We start from the raw sequence: 25,540 nt of genomic DNA, 5'->3' as shown, positions 1-25,540 counted from the left end.
CCTTACCTCTCACTGCTTCTCAGTTGTTCTGTCCTCATCTGTATTACTGGTTTATTTACAGTTCTCTGATTGGCTGCTGAAGTCTGTGTACTGCACAGGTGGAGAGTGTAAATGAAAAACAGAAAAACCTAACTCACCTGACTAGGGTGGTCGAAATAAATTTAAAAAAAAACACTTCTCAACTCAACTTTGGGTCAGCCACATACAGTACAGTTCTTACAATTCTTGCTTGACGCTGATTTTTTTACCTCACCGTTTTACTACTTTGGGGACATAATCAAGGTCCTTTTTTAATGGAGGGAGGGGGATTAAGCAGTCACACACACGAAGGCCGCTTCTCTCCAGAAACCCAGGGAACAGGAAGGATTCTGCACCCGCAGCTACCTTTCAATGAACCTGCTTAGTGGCAGCCAGTGAATGAGCTGGGAGCTGTAATCCCGGGTAAATAAAGACGTACACAGATTAATGATTACATAAACAGACCCAGAAGCCCAGGATAATAATCAGCCTGTTCTACCTACATAGCAAAACCTCTTTTTGAGTCAGCTGACAACCTTTAAATGCAAACAGTTCCCCCGTGAACTGGCCTGTGTCCACACTCCGCTGCCTCATTAGCGCCAGGGACCGGTCAATACTTTCCATCGGGGGAAAAGCGAGGGCCCGGGCACAGAGAGAGGCGACGACGGAGCCCGCGCTGGAAGACCAGAGCCTGCGCAGAATAACTGGCTCAGCTCCACCACCCCGCCAACCAGCCCAGGCAGACAAGGCCTGCCTGGCCCCACTGCGCTGTCAGAACACAGGCCAAACCTGCCCACTCCAACCCACACCCCCATTTTAGGACTGACATTAAATCAATGCTGACAGAGGGAAGGCTTTCAGACCATGTGGGAAAAGCGTCCGCGGTAGGATTTCTGATCAGAGACACGATGAGCACGAGAAAGCCCGTTTCTCAGTCGTGAGAGAAGACAAGCATCTGTACAGTACAGTACATAAAAATCAACACTTTAGCTAAGGGGCGGAGCTAGCCTGTCATAAATTTGGGTGCAAGGCATGACGGAGCGTCACCGAGTCAATTTTAAAGATATGTCAATATCCCCCCCTCCCGGGTGCTCATATGGGTGTGGCCCACCTACGGCACACCCGTTATTTCCGCTTCTGCTTCAGCTAAACCTTTACAAAGACGTGACACAACCACACCCTGCCTGACCTTATTGTCAAGGCCAGTGTTAAAATGCTACAGGGCCCAAGTAAAAGCATCTCTACCTTCAAAGGCAAAACGCAGGTGCACAACATTCTCTCGGTTCCACAATGGAAGGAAGCTAGTTGTGTGGCACCCAAGACATGTAGTCCTGGGCACAGTTTCCATATGGAACTACAGTCCCCTGCAATCAAAATGAAGCTGCTGCTGTGTTATGCTTTACTTTCTCACTGAGACAATTGGCCAGAATGTGCACACCGAGAGCAAACCAGGTCACTATGGATTACTGTGAGAGGAAGTGTGAAAGTGTGCGAAAGTGGTCATTGGCTGGAGGGGTGGACAGGCAGGACGGGGGGTCAGCAGCTGATTGGGAGAGGGTAAACATTAAGTCCGGGGAGACCGAGGAGAGAGAAATTGAGCTGGAAAGGCTTCTCCTCACCGGGACGCCTGCTCTCCAAGATGAACGCCGAAATAAAAACCATTTAATGAAGGGTGAAGGAGAGAACCTCCGGGACCCCTGAGGCAAATTCATTAGGAGATGAAAAAGCCCCCTCCTCCTCCTCCCCCTCCTTTCCAAAGCAAATCGCTGCCTGCCTGAAATCCTGGACATACTTCATTTAGGACCCATGTGAAAGCCAGCCAGACTGGCCCTGGCTCCAGTCTCACACAACAGTGGGAACTGATAAGAGGCAGGAGCCATGAGGCTGAGGATAAGCGAAAGTGTATGAACACATCTCTCCCCGCCTCTCTCCCAGCACAGCCGCATCGACTGCTATGGCTGATCCAATACAGAACCAGGTCAATGCTACCACCGTGGATGACAGAGCAAAGGTACCACAAACACTCCTGGATTTACAAGCATACACCCATACACACATACATGTATGTATTTACACACATATTTATACATGCACTGTAGATACTGAGGAAGCGTCTTCTGGCTATAGAACCAAAATGAAGAATAACACATTCTATAAATTTAAGCTAATTTATGCGATAAAGAATTTAAAACATGCATTCCTTGTGTGTGTGTGTGTGTGTGTGTGTGTGTATAAAATGTCAAAAATCAATGCACTTTTTTAACCTGCACTTCATCTTGTTTAACCAACAACGTGGAGGCAGCGTGAACTGCTAGATAAGGTACTGGACTGACTGATCGAAGGTTTTAATCATGGGTTGGAGTCGGCTACAGTACGGTTGAGAGCACTGCCTAATTGGATACTCATGAATCAGTCTTTTTTTCTTATTAGACCATCATATCCAAAGATACTTACATTTGAGGTTTTGTGCATTCATACAGCAGTGCATTTACTGATGTAATTCTGGGTTTGTATAGCATATTGCTGCAATTCCCAACAGGACCTTAATCCTATAGAGGTACGTAATGCCCGTATTTGTAAATCACTGATATTTTGTAACTACAATTCAAATGAAAAAAAACCTAGTTTAAATGTTATGAGAGTGTTATGAGGAAATCAGTGAATGTTACACGTATGAACATTTAGGGATGTACACTTGAAGCATCATATTTGGTCTTTGGAAGAATGGAACGATACACTTTTTACATTTAAATCACACAATTCACTCAAAAACAGAAGAGAAACAAACATTTAAATATTCAGCAAAGTATATGCAGCTCAGAATAAAATGTGTTATGGTCTATCCTTATAACTGATAGGAACTATCAGCTTATTAAGACTGTCTACTTTCCTTGTTCGGTATTTATAACCATTCTCATATAATTAGCAACTCTTAACCTTGTGGGTATTAGTCCTTCCTGAGTTAAGGATTTGTACATCAAAGCACACATTTCAATACACTGTAGTTTGTGCTTATAGTTAATTTGAAACCTGCAATTATTTGTATTCTCACAAACAGCCTACCTTTTTATGTTTCCTAGAATCGTCGGGGGTTTACAGTAAAGAACAGTTAATCCATTCTAAAGAGTGCCAAAATTAAAGTTAACACTTAGTTCCAACACTCAGGTGTATGGTGCAATTCTCACTCTACACAGAGGGCAATGTGGAAAAAATAATTGCTTGATTCACTGCTAATTTGTTCACCTTCCTGAGATGATAGCTACAGTACAGGCCATGTTGGCAGTAAACAAGGAGTATGCCCACACAGTGGAATCCACTTCTGTTACTCCAAATGAAATTAAATAAATAAATAAATAAATAAATAAATAATATTCACTAAAACCAACCAATATACCACACAGCCAATATTTCTAATTCACTGGTAATTTGCTCATTAAGGCACCAGTCAAATTTCCATTAATTTAGCATAAAGTGTATTTGTTAACGACTAAAGAAAGGTATAGGGAGTGTTCCAAGGTAGAACCATACTTTGGTGATAACGTGAACTGTGTCTGAAAATCCCCTTACTGTAAGCAGCAACCTGCCGACAACACTGTCACTGATAAGGTATGTGACGATGGTTGATGGCAGCCTCCACACCGTATCAGAGCTCAGATATGCATGCCAGCCTGTGTTAGACTCCCCGCGATTTCATGCAATACCTGGTTGAGTGTCAAGGCAAATCAAGATTCATGCGGTTCCGAGTGCCTGTCAGAAGAAGACTGTGGACCAGGTTCATCTTTTAACATCCTCTTCAGATTTGTGTGATCATGTCAAATTTATCGTCTGATAAAATGCAGCATCTGAAGTGTGGCACAAATTGGCTTTGACTGATCGCAGTAACCTTGGGTGGCAGCTAAATGATGATGAATGGCTTCAGGCGCAGGAGTAACTTCTGGCGCTGAACTTCCAGTTCATGCTATGAGACTGTAAACATCAATCCGCCCAGAACACTGCATATTCGGAGGAAAAAGGCCTTAAAACCGCCTAGTTTGCCGCCTCTTCCAGTCTCCATTTTATTACAGCACAGCTATTCACCCACATCTGTCTCACCTCAGAAGTCAATTGACACATCTAATTTAGTTTAAGAGTAGTCATTTGCACAACTTCCATCGAATAATGGAATCTAGCTGTCAGTGCTGCTTTACATGCCAAGAAAGGTTATAAACTCTGACTTAAAAACTGCATATTCTATTTGTCTGGTTATCTTTTTTTCATTATGAAAACCAAAGGGAGATTAAAAAATAAATTAACTGCAGGAACTCTTCTGGATACATATTTTGACAGCATTGTATCAATCCACTGCAATAACTTACACTTTTTTTAAAGATCAATGAACTTAACAGAACAGTATCTTCTGCACAGCCTAGTTCTGAAATTGACTGAACTATTAAAACCTCACAACTGATATTCATTGTATTTCAGCAGTATACTGTATATAGACATACAGTAGCCCTGAGTTCAGGTATAGATCATCCGTGGATTGTGCATTTAATTGTGATGAGAATGTAGGTACTGTGGCTAATGGGAATTTACACTGAATAAAGCGAGAGACCGTACCATTGTTTTCCTCACACTGGAACTCTTCCACATACTGTATGGCATTCCAATTCAAGCATATTGGCTTTCGATGCATCACTTGGGTGTGAATCATTTGCTACAAAAAATAATGTTTTTGCCTGTTGTCCCTGGTTACTCTGTTTATTTTATTTTAATAGTGCTGTTTTCAACAAAAAAAGTCAACCAACCTCCACTAGGCAGATTGCCTGTGATTCCCACGTACTGGTGGGAATTTCAATGCAAAATAAATACAAATGTCTATTTAATGTCTAATTTAATCTAATTAAAAGCACAGGCATGGATAACAATAGTAGGCTTGTGCATTCCACTAGAATAAAAAATAAGTTCAGCCTTCTCAAAATATCTGCTACAAAATATTTAGAGAATTCAGAGAATGCAAACCAAACAGTCTGAAATCACACCGGTTCAAGCTTGTCAAGATTCATGAGCATGATAAACCTGGGCTGGGAGATCTTTAGAGTTAAGTCTGGATTTAGAGGTTTTTGGACCGCAAGTCAATGACAACACAATTACATAACATGTGGCACACGGTGCCATGAAATAATCCCACTGACATGCTTGGATTGGGGCCGTGGAACACATCTGAATTTAACCGATGTGATCTAGACTCCCACTAATGGGTCCCTGCACCTCTGACCTCCACACAGACAGTGGAGCTGCAGTAAATCTCTGACCTTTGTGGGCAGTACCGATAACGGGTGAAGCGAGCGGGGGCGTAATAAAAAAGGCTGCCCTGAATCGCCTCAGAGGGAGACGGACGCATGCCGTGACAGACCGGCTGCGCTGTGCTCCAGGTTCGAAATCGATTTGTTGGCGAAGGAAAGAAAGGAAATGAATGTCAAATGTCCTCATTATCTTTCATGTGCCACAAATCATAAACAGGTGGGCTGAGGTGAGGGCAGGCATGCACATCAGCTGTTCTAGGGTTCCAGGGCAGAGTAACCCAATATGTACAGGTGGTAAGCACTACAAACCTGTGGAATCTAGTGGACTGTAGTATGTGCACTTCTATTTTTAAATTATGCCATAACACCAATGGTTTAAGCAATGATCACAGACACTTCAACATCTCCATCTCTTATCTTATATCTTATCTCTCTTAAATAATAAATGGGAAGTAAGAAGCTTGTCATTTTACCACTTACTCTAAACAAATGGTTGAATGGCTGAATGACTCAATTCCTGGAATAATTGGCCAGTGTGCGCCAACCCCCACACACACAGGCAATCAAGCAAACAAACAAACAAACAAACATGAAAATAAAAAAATAATCACTATAGAAAGCTAGTTCACGATACAAAGGACTGGCTACTCCCTCACAGTAGCAGTAGAGTTCTGGTTGCTGCTGAGCTTTGCGATCTCATGAAAACATGTTACAGTACCACTGGGGCCCTGTGAATGTAATCTAAAGATAGCTGCAGGTTATGCAACTTGGACCTAGGGCCACATTCAAGGGCTGAGTCTTTTCATAGCCCGGTCAGCTGCCTGACTGCTGTAAATAGGTATGGCACGTACTGGCTCTGAAATAGCAGGATGGGGGATTAGGCCTTAAGCCAACCCTTTGGGTAACTGGAGATCTGTATCACGCTCAAGCCCCGACCCCTGGAATTTTGACTCTGCGGCTCAGGTGAACACCGCTAAGGGAGGCCCGTCCCGGACAGGGGCGATGATGCGTTCTGAAACGTACACAGCGAGCCCGTCCCGTACGCCCCCCCCCCCACGGGGACTTTGCCTCACGCTCTCCTGCTGAGACGTGATGAAAATGAAAATGCATGAGATTATCAAGTCTCAGCGGGAGAAGCTTGATAATGAGCAACTTCAGCAAAGCTATGGGAAATCCCGCAGTCCAGCGAAGCACCGTATCTGCGATTTCTCTGATGTCTCAATTCTCTGTATTCAGAGTACTTAACATTCAAAATATTACTAACTGCCAGGCCTTTGCATTTTTTATGCGGAGATATGAGAACTCTTTCCAAGTTACTTTTCAAATGTCCTTTTCAATTTTAGGGTGTCAGAAAAGTTTGCAGTTCATTTGGCAGAGATATTTGTAAATTTTTAAACAACAAGACTTTTTTTTTGTTTTACTGTGCAACTTTTTACAGGAAAAATACTTATTTCATGCTAATTAGCTTATCATCTTTTCATATCAATTAGCCAGCATAATAAGATTTCTTCACTGAAGTACTCTAAATGCCCCAAATATGAAACTTATGATTCTGAACTCATGTTTCCTTCATTTTAGGTTCATTTAAAAATCCTTTGAAAGTGAATCTTAGCCAGAGTTATAATAGACTTCATCATTACCCAGCATGCTGTGTTCAGCTAGATTGTTTATAATCCTGTTCACTGACGAGCTTCTTTGACACCTCAGGTAGTTTCGTGGAACAAGAACACACACTTAAGCGCCAAGATCTTATTACATTTTAATGGAAAATAATGCTATTTTGGGTGTGATTAAAAACGAAACTCGATCCAAACACACAACTTTCTACATGTTATTCTGGCCTCAAAAGGCCTACTACAGCACAGTGGAATGTTTTCAAGACACACACTGTGACATAATATGCTTTTAAATACCCAAGAGATAAGGATGGAAGGGGAAAGCAATTTTCCCCTCCTAACATCCACCATCCACTACATACAGTATTAGTACCATAAAGCAATGCGCGCACTCGTTTAAAAACATAATTTAAGGGTTTTCCGGCAACAGAGGCACACTTCTGCATGTCTAAGCCAACCGTAGAGGTTTTACAGTGTGTGTTGATGCCTTACAGACCGCATTAGTCCAGAGTGGAAAATGAACCCTTTTGGCAAACCCTGGCCGTGTTATTAACTGAGCAGGTTTTTGGGAGGTGCTCCTCTAGCAGTGCATTCGACTGCTGGCGAAGGGACAGTCAGACATGACAAAATGGCCGTTCCTTATCTGAGCTGTGCATATGAAAGGCTCATTGCATCGACGTGACAGATCCCTGCCTCGTCACCCAGGGATTTACTGAGGTGGAGGAGAAGAGAATGAAAAATAACAACATATCAAATACACATCCCTCTCTCAGCACTGTCAATCACTGCACTGATGAGTGCAGGAATGAGAGAGAGGGAGGGAGGGATAAAGAAAAGAAGACACAGCCGACAAAGAGAAAAAGCAAAAGAAAGAGAAGGGGGTGGGGTAAATTCCGAATTCTTATTACTGTTATGGTACCATACCGCCTCGTTTTTATTGCTGAAAATTTTATTTATCTTTCATTAGTATACAGTGCTTGAGTACAGGTATGGATGTGTACAACTGTATTTCATTAACAATCTCACTCATTAAGCAAAGGATAAAATATTATGATGAAATACCTGAATTTACTTATATCTCAATATATCTTGAAATGTTAATGTATTAATTAAAAAAAAAAAACTTTTAATGCAGGAAACAAATGTTTGTTGACTATAGCTTGGTGGCAGATTTCGCATTGCATTGTATGAACAAATAACATGTTAAAGGAAATGGTTCAGTTATCAATCTGATTTTTATCTCGACAGGGATTATTCTCACACATTCTATCTATGTCGTGTTTAACCTGCAGCTTCTCGAAAGCATTGGCAGGGTCCTGCTCTGCTTTCGTCCCTTCCATCAGGTGGGAGCCAAACTAGGCCTACAGAAAGGGTGCAGCGATCTGCAGTCATGAACAGTACCTACAGTAGTCACTTCCTGACCAGTCTTTAATCTAATATCGTTAATGAGCAGAACTGGTTGCTTCGCCATTAGTATCAATCAACACTGCCCGTCTCCCTCTGGATCAGCTACACCGCTGCCCGTCTGTATAGTTTGAATGTATTAAGCAGTCTATCCATCCTATTTCCTTGGCTTGATTTGTATTCAAGCTTTATTTCACTTGTGCCATATCTTCGGATGGAAATGTTCAGCACAAATCAAATCAGAAATCAGGTCTACATGAGAGTGAATAGTTGTTCTACATTAAGGGAAATGAATCCTGTGAACTGTGGCCATTTCTTCACCCTGCTCACCTTGGTGCCCTGCAGCAGTGATTATAGCTAAATTGGATCATGCCCTCATTAGGGTCTTTGGGAAGCCAGATGCATCTTGGGATATCGTGCAGGCGCTTGAGAAAAGCTTGCCAATGGATCTTCCATGGGATTATGTGGGATAGTGTTTAATGGGTTGGGTTTGTCAGTAGAATGCTGCAGGTTTGTTTTCTAGAACACTGCTGTTGCATCTTTACCTCAAGTATACTAGGTTGTATTCTATGCTGCCTCAAAATACTGTAACTATCTGAATAAATAGGCAAATTAAACTGCAATAAATGTAATTTATATGCAATATATATTTGAAAGAAACGCTGAGACTGTAAATATAAATGTAACACATGTAATGTATTATGTAATGTAATGTAATGTATATGTAATGTAAATGATCCACATGAAGCAAATTTATGAATGTTGTGCATAAGTCACCAAAGAAGCTTTAGGATTTTGCCTGCCTTTTTACATGTGAATTTAATTCAGTATTTCTGAAAATGGAGGCCAAAAACTACACTGGCCTGCTGGATCAAACCTGAATCCCAGTCGATGTGCATCTTAGGGAATCTAAACATGTGGGAATCCCATTAACACCTCAGACTGTGCCAATAAGACCACTGCAAACAAGAGTTTGAATTCCTGCACGAATGCACCAGAGACGGGGTCTTTCTCATAGTCAAAGCCACAGTCACTGCATCACTTATCATAGTCCCTCCTAGACCTCTAGAAATGGTGGTTACCACAGACAGGGGATTCGCATGTTCAGCTGTAGAGCACGCAGGGTCTGCATGCACGTGCATTGAGAACTCTTCTTCCTCAGCTGCAGTTCCAGAGGAAGGACAGACGGCACGACAGGAGCGTGCTGCCGCGTACGGACCGGGGTCGATATCGGCAGTGGAGTCAGACGCTGGCTCAAACTCTAATAAACCGGGAGAGCTTTCCGTCTTCAATCTTCATTAGAAAATCGCCATTAAGAATAATTTTCTGCCAACGGTGTGCTTCGATCGGCTTCATTCCTTCACAGAGGAGAGTTACTGTCTCAGTGAACTCAATTAAGGCGTCTCCCCGCTACTTCTCACAACCTTAATAGAAACTAAAGGCAGAAATAAATGTATCTCCCTGGCTCTTGTGGATGGAAAACATTTGCAATCTTATCCACATTTCTTTCCAAAACCTTGAGTATACGTTGTGTCTTATGGCACTGGTCAGATCTGTCGGGCTTTAAATGCTCTGACAAATCCACACCATGCATGCCATTACCTATAGGGAGCTGAGTTTTCCAATAGAGCCCAACTTTCTCCACACAGCCAGGCATTCACAATCTGCTTCCAATAGTCGCTTTCAGGAAATGAGGCTCCCTCATTGAAAACCAAGATCAGATAAGGCTGTTTATTCATTTCACATTTCTGTTGCTTAGACCAATGGCGTCTGCACCACTCTGTTCCTTGGTGGAGTTGTGAGAGACTTCCAACCAAACCAGAGCTTAAGGGGTGGATATTGTGTAGAAGTAGCGTGCATGACCATTTTCATTTTAAAGTGTAAGCACCTGACTGGAAGACAGAAAAGACTTAAGCCTCAGAACTCTGACATTGGGGCTGCTATGTCTGTGTACTGTATGCACTTTACCTAGATTCTATCCGGCAGTTTCAAAAATGGGGAAACAACGGAAAGCCCAGCAAATAAATTCTGTTTCCACCAAGAAAACAATCAGCCATGTTTCTTTGTCTGTCTGAGAAAGCCATAGTAATTATGGAGGAATCAAGCTTCTAATCAGGATGTAGGATTCATTTGTAGGTAGGGCTTCAATTTGTGTTAAGAACCTTGATTTGAAGCTACAGCCCTCTAGGGACCTGCATCTATGACCGACAGTCCAAACTGTGTGGTAGGGCTTCTGGGAAATTTAGTTTGTGCCAAAAAAATAAACTTTGATGTAGCTTGAGCAGTTTATTCTTGCACTGCGACAAAATGGCAAGCACATCAAAATTTTCCATGTCCACGTATATATTTCAAACCGATCTGAACTCTTTCAAGACAATTTTCCACTGTCCAGAAGAATGACCAAAGAGTGTATAGTTAATCAAAAAGACAAATCATACACAATACAGGTTCATAGTACACAGGGAGTGATATGTACAAGTCCACATTGAGCAGAGGTTAATCGCACTATATGCACCAAACACTAGATATTACAATTTCTTGACTATAAAAACAAAGAAGTATGTGAACATTAAAAGCAGTCATTTTTGCAGTTCAGTTTTCCTCACTGGGATAGACCTCAGCTCTACCCACTACACTACTTCTCTTTGCAGAAAATGGCCTTCAGAGGGCCGTATCGCAGCTCTCTGCTCAGGAGTACCGTCAGCCTGGGCTAGGGCTGGAGCAGTAGGGGCTGAAGCAAAGGGGGCTGGAGCAAAGAGGGCTGGAGCAGAGGGGGCTGGAGCAGTAGGGGGCTGGAGCAGTAGGGGCTGGAGCAGAGGGGGCTGGAGCAGTAGGGGGCTGGAGCAGTAGGGGCTGGAGCAGTAGGGGCTGAAGCAAAGGGGGCTGGAGCAATAGGGGGCTGGAGCAGAGGGGGTTGGAGCAGTAGGGGGCTGGAGCAGAGGGGGTTGGAGCAGTAGGGGGCTGGAGCAGAGGGGGCTGGAGCAGTAGGGGCTGCAGCATTAGGGGCTGGAGCAGTAGGGGCTGGAGCAGAGGGGGCTGGAGCAGTAGGGGCTGCAGCAAAGGGGGCTGCAGCATTAGAGGCTGGAGCAATAGGGGCTGGAGCAGTAGGGGCTGGTATCAGGGCTGCGGTCAGCGTGGTCATATCGGAGCCTGTTACATAACATTGCATGTGACCTTCTCTCTAAGTGCTGGCCGTCCCTCATCTGCTCACCGCGCACGCTGTCAGAGCGAAGCCATTAAGGGCCGGGCTGAGCAGCTGACACGGCGCGCGGGGACCGGGGCTGCAGTGCTGACTTTGAAATGCCGGACCGCTGCAAATGCGAAACATGAAAGTGAATGCGTGTGACTGTGATCCCTGTTCGCCTTTTTTCCCCCGCTAGCATACCCACGTACAAACTGACAAATATACACACATGAATGCATGCATGCGGGCACACACACATACATACACACACACACACACACACACACACACACACACACACACACACACACACACCATTTGCTCTTTATTTTAAAGAAGGTATTGGATCAGGCACCGTTTAGGCACCATTTTAAAAGTTTGTATTAGCACCGGTATCGGCAAAATCTAAAGGATACCCATCCCTACCCAGACAGTATCACATTCTCTGCGGTGCTACAGTCGACTTGATTGGCAGTATGTTGCATGCTCTGAAGTCTTTGAGACTGAGTGCATCAAATTCTTAGTGAACCTTAACTAACTTCATTGACATCAAAGCATTTCTGCAGCAGCAATGGTGAAAGAAGCAATTTCATGTATAAAGTGCTTCTCCTGAGCTGGATATAATAATTTATACACTCATCCACTCATCAACATTCAAGCTGTTAATTTGTTGTTGTCAAGCTCATTGCTTTTACTAGTTCTGAAATGAACTCATTAGATTCCAGAGACTTCCAAAAACAAGAGTTAAATTTACCCAGCGCACCCCATCCGATTGAAAGACACACTCCAAATGCCTTCCTGTGAACACATTCAGTTCTGCCACTCAGTGTCCTCTGCGTTCATGGTGGAATGTCCAATAGTGATAGCTAACTATAGCTTCCATGGCAAATTGAGCTAAAGCAGTCTTCTCAAGAACGGTCTGGTTCACTCTCAGAAATAAAGGTAGATTACAAGTATATTTCTGTTCTTTTAGGAGAAGATTCAGTTTGAAAGTTACAATAATGTTTTACTTGGGTACCAATAAGTGACTTTTACAAGCAAAAAAAAAATAGAAAATGAATTATCAAATCTATGGCTAGGGGTACATTTTGCAAACCTATAGGGTACCTTTTCTGAGGTACTTTTTTGTGCCCTTTTTTTTGAGCATGTTGCAGGACAAAGACCACAGCTTGAACTCCTTCCAAAGTCTTCCAGCCACAGTCTATTTTGGATTCCGTTCAAGTAAGCATAACCATTATGATCAGACCCTTAACGCCAAGGCTAAATGCAACCGTGAATTATTTTCTCCCCCCCCCCCCCCATTAAAAAAAAAAAAAAAAGCTTGTGGATTGAGGTCACCACGGTGAGAACTCGGGCTCCTCCCTGCAGCCAGACACAGCACACTCGGTCATCTGCGCCGGCACTGGCCTGTGATGCAAGGTCACGGGAGCCAACCTCCCGCTATTAAAGAAAACCACATCAGATCTGTCATCCGGAGACAGCAATGGCCACTGAGCTCACAGCCAGGAGGCGGGGGAGGGGGAGGGAGGGCCCAACACCTGCTCTGTTCCCTTTCAGCCCCTGAGGTTTATTCAGCACCTTAGGCCTCCATCTTTCACTCTCCCCGTGTATCCACGCGAAAAGAGCGTCGCCCTAGACTGCGTGCAGTCCTCACGTTTCTCACGGAAGCGCTGCTTTATTGTCTGTGAAGCTGAAGCACCCTTGGACCACAGGTGCGGTATCAAAATAGGTTTAAAAATTCCTCTGCTGATTACGGAAAGGGACAGAAAAAGGCACGGAATTTAGAGTCACAGTTCTTCACAAGACGATAAATGATGCACTCTCATTGAGAGTCTATCTTATCTCTCCTCTCCTTTCCCAGAAAGCTATGGCCAGATGTTTGGAGAAAAAAAAAACAGACATATTGCACATTTAACCAGGCCAGACACTGCACAAACACTTCTAGCGCTCATTCAGAATCAGTAAAGCATGCTTGGCTAAACCTGCTCTGAAACTCATGAGTCAATCACACACAGTAAGTGCAGCGAATGCACCAATGAAAAAAGAGGAGGTGATATTGCACCCTAATCAGCCAATTGCACGGATTTCTGTCTCGGTCCGCAGCGTTCCACGGCAAAATTTGCTTACAAAATAATTAGGCATATCACAGTTTGTGTGATGCGCAAATTAGCTGAGTTATTTAGAGCTCTCTCATTAATTCTATTGAATTCCTCTCAACACGACCTTGCAAGCATGTATTCAGACACACACAGCACACATCCATGCGTGCATCTCTTGCATGAACAGGCACATGCAGGCAAGCAGCGGCTAACATTTCACTTAATGAAGGGCTTAATTTAAAATCAGCCTTTGATGTTTTTCGTGGTAGCGTAACACCTTGTCATGCACCTCCAGTGAGCTTCTGGGAACGTGCTAATTGACTCCCGGCAGGCAGCACCGCTGCTTTGCTGTGAAGACGCGTAGCGTTTGAGAACCGGGAATAACCAGGCACGGCCTGGGACTTCCTCCCAAAAATACACACAAGACACTGAGGGTGAGAGAATGGGATGTGAGACACAACCAAGTAATGAGACACAGCATGAACAAGCCCCCAGTGATATACAAAACAGCCCACTGTGAGGTTCTCATCCTTATCACCCCTCAATAGTCTAAAGTGTTGCTTCCAATATCCCAGCCCCACAGAAATATGCAGCTCGAACCGGAACAATACGTTTGATTTGTAAGCCCCAAGTACAGTCAGATGGATATGATGTCTGTCGTCAGCAATTATTAATAGCAAGCTATCATCCAGAATGGCCTTCAGTAAATCGGTTCCGACCACAACAGTAAAAACCCCTCTGTATTTCTACTGTGTATGTATTTATAACATGAACACAGGTCACTGGAGAAACATTGAGCCAGAATTACCATAGAACACTAATCCATTCTGAGATGCTGAGAACGAATAGCATTTCAAAGCCCAGTGCATTCATTTACTGTAACACCAGAAATACACATAGCTAGGCTAAATCACATAATACAAAAATATACTTAGATATATTTTTCCAGAAAATATGTTTGGTTTGTGATTTTGTTATCTCTGAGGTTACTTTAAAAAAAACAGCATACATTCAGTGTACATGATACAAAGATGAAAATAGGTCTTTCTTTAAAATGGCATCAAATGACACTGGAATGAAGTGCCAACGAAAAATGTTGGCCACATTAGCTCACACAAAGCGCACATGTACCCTGCTCATTTTTTATTTATTGTGTAGTTATCAAAGAATACAGTCTTTGAAACTTGAGTCTCATATCAAAAAATGAGATTCTGAATGGAGGGCACCAGCAATTCTACTCTATATGAATGTTGAAAGTTTGTGAGACAATTTTTATTTTTCTACTATTAGAAAGAGTGTTCATTCCTCCAACTTTGCTGCTTCAGAGTATATTTAGTTAACTATGGACCAACCTTCAGGGTGAGGACACGGCTAAATATAATTTACTGCTCCATGCAGCCTGTACCTGATATGTATGCGGTTAAATATAACCTTGCAGGACCTGAAGCATGTCTACACATGCAGAACAGTAGCTAGCTGCGCACGGGTTGACTCCTCATTCATTCACAACACCAGTCTTTAAACAGTAATTTCATGGTAATAAAAAATGATATCAATATGATCTTGAAAAAAATTGATTTTACACCAACACATACATCAAAGAACATTTCTCATACTATCCATCCGGTGAAGAGTGTGGGTATTTTGCCACCACAAGGGCATGGCAGTTGAATATTTCTTTGATGATTAAATCACAAAGCTTATGAATACTATGTGGTCTGTGGAGGGCGAGTTTTTCCATTCAAAATGTCCTGGCCCAAACTGTTTTTGCAAAACCTTAATAAAGAACTATATTAAAAATATAGCTTTCCCCACTGTAGCCCAGACAGTGGAGTATCGCTAGAGAAAACATGGAGAGATTTTTAATTCACCAGAAAAGAGGCACATGAAGTTTAATTTCATAAAGCTGAAAGGGCGCATGGGGATGTTATTTTATGATTTAACCCTTTTGAGAATCCACCCTTTCTTTCTAATTACGCTTTTCAGTGGAAAGCATGTTTCTTACTTTCAAACCGCTCAGACGTATGTGCTACACTAGGCCCTTCGAGCGAGTCAATTATTGAATGCCGGATTTGGACCTTTGTGTGTATAATGCATACTTTTCTCATCGTTTGTAATGAGATACGATGTAAAATAAATAAATAAAATACAATGGCTTAGCGTGTTTACTTCTGACTGCCCAAGCTAGGGAAAACAAATCCCCACATGTATAAATTATAATAATCTGCCAACCCTGAAAAAAAACAAAAAACTTTTTTCCCATACAGATCAAAGATTGAAGTGCAGACCAATCAATGCCTTTGTCAGTTTTAAGCCTGTTTTACTCACAACACTTCTCACCAGACACAAAGACTCTGTAGCCTTGTCATTTCTGATCTACATGTAGCTGTATTCTGTTCTCACTTAAACACATTTTCCTGATGTATTTCCTTATGATATTTAATCATTCACCACTCAGTAAATTATTCAACATTAAGTTTGATGATTTGAATAACTCACACGGGATTAGTGAAATGCTTTGCCCAGTTGCCGCTGTGTAGTTTCATACAGTATCTTTGTTTTCAGACCTTTTTTTTTGAGATTCCAACTAAATTCTGCCTAAAAAATCACAACATTCAGGGGATAAAAACTTACATATTTTACCTCTATTGAGGACAAAAAAGATTTTAAAGGCAGATTTATTCATATAAGGCTAAAAATGTTCTTGGACAAAGAAATGAGCCATTATGGTTGAGGCCAGGAGGCACTGGAAGATTATTTGTTTGTCACAGATGTAGTCTAGCTAAAAAAGACTTCCACACCCACTCTCAAAATCATTTTAACCAGCGAAACATAATTTACAGAAGAAAGGGGTACTATGGCAACTTACCTACAAAATGACCATGCAAACAAAAAAACATCCTAACACCGTAAAGAACAAACACACGAAGAAAAAAAACACACACACAGTTATACCCAAACACACACACACACACACCTGGCTTTCTGTTTCTCTCTGAAGCTAGCAACAGCATGTCTGAGAAGCGGCGGTTAGAGCATCACACACACAACTCATCCCTCCACACAGCGCCTTCGCATGCGAGACAGCGAGAGGGAGCACCAATCTAAATGCATCTAAATGTATGCATGTATTTGCCTATAGCTTTAGGCCATATGTGACTTACGTAATGTGCGGTAAATACTGCAAATAATATGCGATATACATGTTTATGAGAATCACTGATAGAATGATGATTTACAATGCAGAACGAAGGCCAATGTTCTTGGTGATGCCTTGTCATTACAGGAGAACACTCTGTTTCACTCCAGCAGACAGCCTGAGTAATCAACAATATCCATCATTACAGCCATCATTCAGGCACTCCTGCCTACTTACAAACACAAAGTCACATGTTTACATGCAGCAGTATTTTCCATTATGAAACAGGTAATCGCAGCATTCGCTTCAGCTACTAATGAAGCCCATCTCCTAACACTGCTTTGCTTTTGACGCTTTTGTAAATGTCTGTTCGTCTTGTCTGTTTGTCTTCTCTTAAATGCTTCCATTTTGGCCAGGGCTCTCTCTCTCTCAAAAAAAAAAGATCCTTGATCTCCAAGAGACTTACCTGGTAAAATAAAGGTTAATTAAAAATGAAATAAAACTTGTGTAAACCGGCAGGTAGTTTCCATTGGACTGAATGGGGGAAACGTCTTTAATGTAAATTGAATGTGATTTTTCGTGCTGTATTAGCCTACTTTTAATTGCTATCAGACGTTTAGCCCCTCTGCACCATGAAACAGTAACAATTTGAATTGTAGCATTTTAACAGCATCAAGGCTGTCTGTGTTCTGCATTCCATCTTTACAAAGCACAAGAGAAACCAGCCAATCAAGGGTGCATGCAGAGAGGGCACTCGGTTTAAGAGGCAGTGACTCTATTATAAGTAAACTATAATCCACAGTTGTTCCTTCCTAGAGTCACAGGCATACACTCAGAAATTTGAACAATGATACAACAGCATTACCATCATTACAGTTATTTGATACATTATAACTATACCATTAATGTGCTTTCAGAAATGTGTTTTGTACCCTAGTGTATAAGACATATAGCACATAAGAGGAAGCTACAATTACTCTAAACATAACATGCACAGTATGTTAGAGGTACTTGTACACATGTGAACATTATTCAAATTATTATCACCTTTGTTGTCATTTGAAGACAGTTTAAAAAAGGAATGTAGTGTAACTAGCCTGCTCGCCAGCTGTATTGAATCATGTGGGTCATTAAACACAAAAAATGACTTAGCTTACTAGCTAGCAATTTATCATCCTGTCAAATATGCTAATGCTAGCCATAACTACATGTAGCTATAGTGTAAGCTGAGATATGGACCTCAGTTAGTGTACAGATCTACAACAAGAAATAATTAATTGCTGCCACATTTATTTGAAATTTTCCCCAGACTAAACAGCTATGAGTTTTTATGCAACGTCTTCTAAATGAATATCTGAAACTACAATTATTCTGCATATATTCTGTTTTAAAGCAGAATTTCAAAACAGGGGATTTTGTGTGTGCATGTACTGAGTGTGTGTGTGCATTCATGGGTGTTGGGTGTGTGCAAGTGTGTAATTCAAGAGATCCCTGTGCTTGAAATGTGTGGTTCTGTGCAGTAAAAATGGTCGACAATTTGCCACTACCATGAGCTCTTATAGCCCACAAATAATTATCCTGAAAAGAAGAGGAAATCACCATGTTTAATCAGCACAGCAATTTGAGGAAAAAACAAGGACCTAATGTTTGTCCTCTGACTGTTTTAGTACACCTAGAGCTGGCTGCTGGTATAAATGGTTTATGCAGTCATTTAGGGCCACATCCACAGAAGGGCCATACAAGTCCGATTTTAAATGTTTTTTCTTTTCTTTCATTTTTTGAAAGACATTTTAAATGTACAGCATTCAGAGGGCATTTCGACATAGTGCTTGCGCTGGTTCCCCGCTCGGCAATCGCAAATTTCCCCCACCCATCCCTCGGCGATTGCTACACACAGTACAGCCCCACATCATACTGACAGTGCTTTGTTATGCTGTTAAAATGTAGCGGCCTGTCATAAATCAAGACCTTAAAGAATAAAATACAGCATAAAGGTCATGTGATGAGTCATTTGTGTGGCTTAAGTTTAAGGGTAAAACAGTATGTTTTGGTGAAAAATATACTGAAAACATAACAAAGACAGTTGAGAATTTGGGCCTTTGTGATTTCACAACAGATTTTCTTCTAATTATTTCAGTGTTTTTATGATGACATACCAAGCAAGGTTTCCCATTTTGCTGTGATTCCTCATTTTCATATTTATGATGAAGGTAATATTCACTCCACACAATGTAAATACCAGCTTAATTGCAGTATCTCTGGGATAACCGATGCAACACTATACTTACATGTTTGGCCATTCCTCTGTTATTGTCTCATTGAAAGTCAAGCAATGTTATAATGCATGCTTTTTAAAGTTGGTTGAGGGATTTGGAGCAGAAGGCGATCACTGGAATAAAGCAGATCTCTCTGTCTCTCTCGCAGCTTCATGTAAGAAGGCCTACTCACAATTCCAGCCAGGAGTTCAGGCACTTCTGTGCAATGATTTTTAATTATGGAATTACCCAAATACCAATCAGTCCAGCCAGACACCCGCTGTCTGGCACGGCAGGATATGCCATTAAAATGCTCTCAGCTCCCCTCTCCCCCAGCACACATGCACGTATGCGCATACGCTCACACACACACATGCATGCACACCCACGCAGCCCCACACACACACACACACATGAACACACATACGCACACAGACACACACGCATACACACACACACAAGCATGCCGCACACACATACACAAGCACACACAGATGCACACGCACGCAGTCGCACACACACACACACGCGCGCGCATATACGCAGCCGCACACACACTCACACATGCACAGACACAAACTTATGCATACCTTCCTACACACACACATATGCATGCATAGATGCACACACAGGGGCTAATATGCAATTATCTGAAATCAAATTCACTCTTTGGATGTAATTTGTCCTGACTTTTGTTAAAGTATAGTAAACTGTTATCCCCTATGAAAATGAAAATTCTATAACACTTCTTGAATATACTGTAGTTATTATTCTCATTCAAAACAACCACTATGTAACATATCAAATGTCAAATGTATTATTATTATTATTTCCCCTCCCAGTCAGTGCACAGCATGTGACTGGTCTCCATGGAGGAAGAGAAGGCATTTGCCACCCTGAAGATCCCCCCTACCGCCCTGACCCTAGAAATGAACTCACACTCTGCCCCCCACGTCCCGGGACAGTCTGTCTGGAACAGTGGGGCCCGCGGTGCCCCACCCTCCATAACCTGTCTGAGGCCTCAGAATCACTCCTCCTCGTCAGACGCCCCACGCAGGCATTCAGAGCACTGTCTCACTCCGTATGTTACTTAAGGTGTCATCCCGTGACAGAACATTCCCCTTTTCATTAAAAAATCCACATGGGTTGCCAGGGTGGAATTCGGTCTCTTGTAGAGCTATGCAGTTACACGGCCATAATTCATTTCTGCACACACAGGCAGCTGAGGAATGCAAAAAACAACACGGACGCGGTCCGGTCCATCAGATGCAGCCCTTAGTAAGTCACTGCTGGGTCATGGAGGTCCAGACAGGACCGCTGCTCTCTGGCTTTACAGCTGCTTGCCCCCGATTCCGTCGACCAGGGAGGCGGAGGACGAGCGAAAGCGAAGCTCCACTTGGCGGTTTCCACTTCACGCTCGGGCGGTGCGAAGATTCGATTACCGCCGAGAGCTGAACAACTTTGTCTCTCGAGAGGAGCGGCTTAACTTCAGAGCTCTGGCATTAAAAAATAAAAAAAACCAACCGGTCTAGTCGGGTATGGTGGGTAGGAGGACGGGACGTCTTCAGAGAAATACTGTAGATGTTCACCATTCCTGGGTTCGCAGTTGCCCTGAGTCAGCCGTTTTCTTTGTTTTTTTTTCTTTTCACGAAAGCGTTAAAGGCAGCGTTTCTGAGAGTTTGAGGCCCACGTGAGACACCAGACAGGTGAGGAGGCAGAGCGGACATCCTGCCGCCTAGCGGCTCTTATACTTCTGCCCACTCTGAATCAGACAAAACGCACAATCGATAATGCCTCTTCTCCCCCCGCTCCCCTTTGATGCCACTTCAAAGGGCCAACGGAGGGACGGGCAGCACAAGGGACGGTAAATAAAGCAGGTTTTACGAGAACAGCGCCACCGCGACGACAAAAAAAGAAACCCGTTTCTCTGAAGGAACTTGTTTTGAACTTGTTGATCCCCCGGCCTTGGGTGCGCACAAGCCCACGAGGCCATCCTCACCAGACCCCCATATATCATTCTGAGCAGTAAGAGAACACCACAGCACACAGCGGCCACCGCTCAACTCTATTACTCACCGCCAAATGGCGCCACAGCTGCAGTGTCTGAAGCGACCATAACAACAGGGGAGAAAAAGGAAAAGAAAATTCATTTATCTGAAGATCGGTTAATCGCGACGAGATTCGCGCGATGCGCGCGATGTTGAGACAGGTCACAGCAATAATAATGTTGGGATCATCATAAAATCAGTTGGCTACTGATGTCCTGAAATTTTATCGTAAAAAAAAGTAATTGATTCAATTATTAAGTTGGCAGATTTTCAAATTATACCAAAATACACTAAATGTGTTGAAATTAAATATGTAGATTGTAGAGAACAGCTGTAAAATGACGAATAAGTATTACACTGAAAAGCTGCATTAAAGCAGTACTTACAAGTATATTAATAAATTATATAAAACCATGCCAACAATCCTAAATTATGATCATGCAGCACTAATTTAGGAAACATGCATAAACAAACATCAAACATAATTCACTAAAACTTAGGCTATATTGACTAACAATGATCAGGAGTACATTACCCTATATTAGATTATGTTATAAATTACACGTGATATGTGATACTTAAGAAATAAATGGTGACAAAACACTAAATGGCACAACAGCGTTCTCATCTGAGATTCGACCTGAAGCCTCCTGGCTACGCTTCAGGTTCCCTGACCACCAGGCCTAGGTGCTACCTAAGGAGAGATACTCTTAAGACAGAAGTGTTCCAAAGAAGCAGCAGCTCAGGATTATTGAACGAGTTGCTGATAGCATTCTGAGAAAGGATATTCAGGTAAGCATTAAATATGATGGGGTATCACTTCAGATGAACATGAATATACCCCATGTCAAAAACATGTTGTCTTATATTTGGCTGTTCAGATTGAAATAAAGTATTCACCAAAGCAACGATAGAATGGGTGAATCCGACACATGCATAAAGTGACACGCATGGCCAAATGTTCAGAGAATCACAAAAATGATTTTAAAAAATTATGGAACAAATTATTACATGAATCAGTTCAAAAATGATTTGAAATTTATTGTCATCATTATTGACTACTACTGTAAATCACAACAAATAATTCAGAATGGAAAAAACATGAAAGGACAGAGGACTTTTTGTTGTGATGCAATTTTCAAAAAGATTTTCATGTGTACTGACTACCCTGCTGAGACCTCACAAAACAAACATTATGTAACATGCATATGAAAACCCAGAGTTACACCACAGAAGAACCATCATTTTAAACTCCAAACTATAGAGACAACTCTCAGTCAGACCATACTTTCTTCATGATGCTCCTATAAATGGAATATTCAATATTTTCAAGGGCAGTCAATATCCTGTTATCTACTTCTACACTCAAGCGGGTAGTGTGTTTCACATGAAGAGGTTGGGTGACAGGGACAAATTTCATGCAGTTTTAAACATGTGAAGAAATTATAAGTTTACCAAGAGGTGCAATATTAACAGAAGGAAACTGTCAACAAACAACAGAGGCAAAACGCTTTCCACTTCATTCAAGCTACAGATATATAAAAAATGTCCCTAACCCTTTATCTTCAAAGGATGAAAACACTGATTAAAGTGATTAACAAAGAAAAGATCGTTGAAAAAAATGAATGTCACACTTATTTATCTATTTGATGTTACAGTACAAAAACCGGGCCTGGTTAAAAACAGACTTGAGTACTATAAAGTCTGCCTTAAAATTGTCGTAATTGAGCACGTTTTTCAGATCATCTAAGCATTCTGATCTTAGCAGATATAACTAGTGGACTAATTTTTTTTTAACCTTAATGTGCAATATCATTTTGTTAACCTTGTTAATCGCTCCTGGAATATGAGCAAACTCTGTTTTTCAAGTGTGTTACACATTATTATTATTATTATTATTATTATTATTATTATTATTATTAATATTGATACATTATACTCTGTTGTGTATTACCATATTATTATAAATACACTACACACTGCTGCATATACCTTTTTTTAGACTATGAACAAATGATTGCGATCTGGTAGGCACCATACTGAACACACAGTCCTGTAAATCACCGTCCCTACTGATACATATATTTTTGCTGTCGGCCATTTCAAACAACCTTGAATATGTCTGTCTTCTGCATGAGTAAACCGACCAAAGGGTTGCTACGTTTTCAGATGAAACGCATTAGAAACGCGTTTCCTCATTTTCACCAACTCCTGTCCTTTATTAATTCTCAAATTAATATTGGGAAGTTCCACCAAATTTTGACGAGCTGGGGCAGCCAATAGGCATTCTGTAATGAGGGGGATGGTTCCATTAATGGCCATTAGGCCCTTGTGAAGGGTGTGTGACTGTACGTAGCCGTGAGACTGGGGGAGACAGCTCATTGTGATGAAGCAATGGCGTACAGCACAATGCTCATCGTCACGTTTACGCTACACGCAGGAGCCTTTCGTACCAAGGCACTGTGCAAGCAGAGGCTGCTGGACTGGATGCCACCAAATAAATGACAGACATGGGAGGAAATAAGTGAGGAAACATCCTGACTTAAAAGGAGTTTTGTCCTATGGCATTCCTGCAGCCACAAACTGAAATGCAGCCTTCCTGAAATCACACCTGTTTGATGGGAGTGTAATTCATCTGGTTGGAACCATAAGGGTGGTAAATATTTGACCGATGCCCAGGTAGGTTACTGCGGAATGACTGAAGTTACAAAATACAACATAAAATATAATCGCTTCCAGACATATTCCCTCAGTTTTCAGTCATTGTGATCATTTTTTCCCCCCGGCTTCTAGTCCAGTGATCCAGGGTATTTTCCCTCTAGTAGAGAGCTAGTAGAGAGGACTCGGGGTCAGATGGCGTCCTCCAAATCTGCCGCCACTGGCTTCCATGGCATTACACGTCCCCTTCACAGCTGTCTCACTGACAGTTCATCATGGAGATTAGAGCTCTGCCACGTTCACCCATTAGATGAAAGCAAGAGCCCAACACAGAAATAATTATTAATTGATTATGTTAAAGTACCAGTGCTCTGATTCCCTTCCAAACCCACACCAGCTCAACGACAGAAAAAAGTAATTAATTCCATTTAAAATAATAACGCTGCAATAATGCACATGACTACCCCATCATGACTGTTATATTATCTGTTATCCCGTAATCAAACCCTACAGCAAAATTTCCAAGCATTTTTTTCTTGTAATTATGTACATTGATTTGTCGCACACACACGCACCTACGTACATGACACGCGCACACACACACATACACACACACGCATGCTCTCTCAATCTCTCTCTCTCTCTCTCTCATACACACACACACACACACACACACACACACACACAATTTTAACTAAATTCAAGGTGGCGGAAATAAAATTCCCTCCACATGACTAATACAAGGGGAAGCAGATGCTCCAGGCTCTCCACTGGAAACAGCATTCAGTAAAATGGTACAACCCAAGCCTTTTCCCCCCTTCCATTCTCGCCACTTTGAGACTAATGCGTAGTGACAGCTAGCCAGGCTGCACTCCGGGAGAGGGTGGTGTTGGTGGAGGCAGGGCTCTGCGAGGGCTGATGTTATGGCTATAATGATGGTGGTGGGGGGGGAGGGGTGGATTAAGCATGCTCAGTCCAATGTGCTGGATCTACATCGCTGGGACGCGATAAACAAGCACTGTTCCTATGGTGGTGTGTGCAGCAGCCCTGGAGCCCAAAAAATAGGTCAGTGGAACACAACAAACCAGTATGAGCCTGGAAAACCCACAATGGCAGCACCAATGCCACCCTTACCACCAGGAATCACACAGGAGACAAGGAAGCAGAGTAGTTCACCATAACTGCTGTCAGAACTGACAGGTCGCCTAGACTGGAACAACAGGATTATGCATGTGTGTGTGTGCGCGCGTGTGTGTGTGGATGGCTGTGTGTGCATGTGGGGGTGGGTGTGTGCATGTGGGTGTGTGTGTATGTAAGTGTGTGTGTGAGCTAGAGAGAGAGAAAGGATGAAAAACATGCAGACTCCCTCCCCATCTGCGCACACCAACCACCACAGCAGGAAGTTTCAGCTGTCTCAGGGTCTCGAAGCTTGTATTTCACTGGCTCATCATAAAACATACAACCAAGAATACATATAATATAATCTGTCTGAAAATACACGGATGCGTAATACTCTGTCAAAGCAGGGGCTTATTTAATCTCTGCTAAAAGCACTGACACATTAAACACACAGCTGAATAAAAAAACAGTGCTCACACTCCCCTTACTGCCAGTTTTATTTGCCCGACATGAATAGAAAGGGAGAACTCTCGCCATCCATTCAAAATTTGCTAACTTCATTACCTCATGGTGTAAAAAACGCTCACGACTCAGGCAGAAAAACAAACTGTGACAGCTTAATTCTGAGGTAATGAACACATTTAAAGAGAGCCGCCTCTCTACCCTCCCTCATATCTCTCTCTCTCTCTCTCTCACTCTTCTGAAAAGATACTGA

At 42.3% G+C, this 25,540-nt stretch overlaps 1 protein-coding gene across 2 annotated transcripts in view; it reads right to left on the bottom strand.

The window, feature by feature from the left end:
• LOC118227768 (nuclear receptor ROR-alpha A) overlaps nucleotides 1-25,540 on the bottom strand; it is a 212,837-nt gene that overhangs the window by 28,107 nt on the left and 159,190 nt on the right. The window lies entirely within an intron of this gene.

This window comes from Anguilla anguilla, chromosome 5 (assembly GCF_013347855.1).
Source record: "Anguilla anguilla isolate fAngAng1 chromosome 5, fAngAng1.pri, whole genome shotgun sequence".
Classification (NCBI taxonomy): Eukaryota; Metazoa; Chordata; class Actinopteri; order Anguilliformes; family Anguillidae; genus Anguilla; species Anguilla anguilla.
This window is presented reverse-complemented; position numbering and strand designations above follow the sequence as displayed.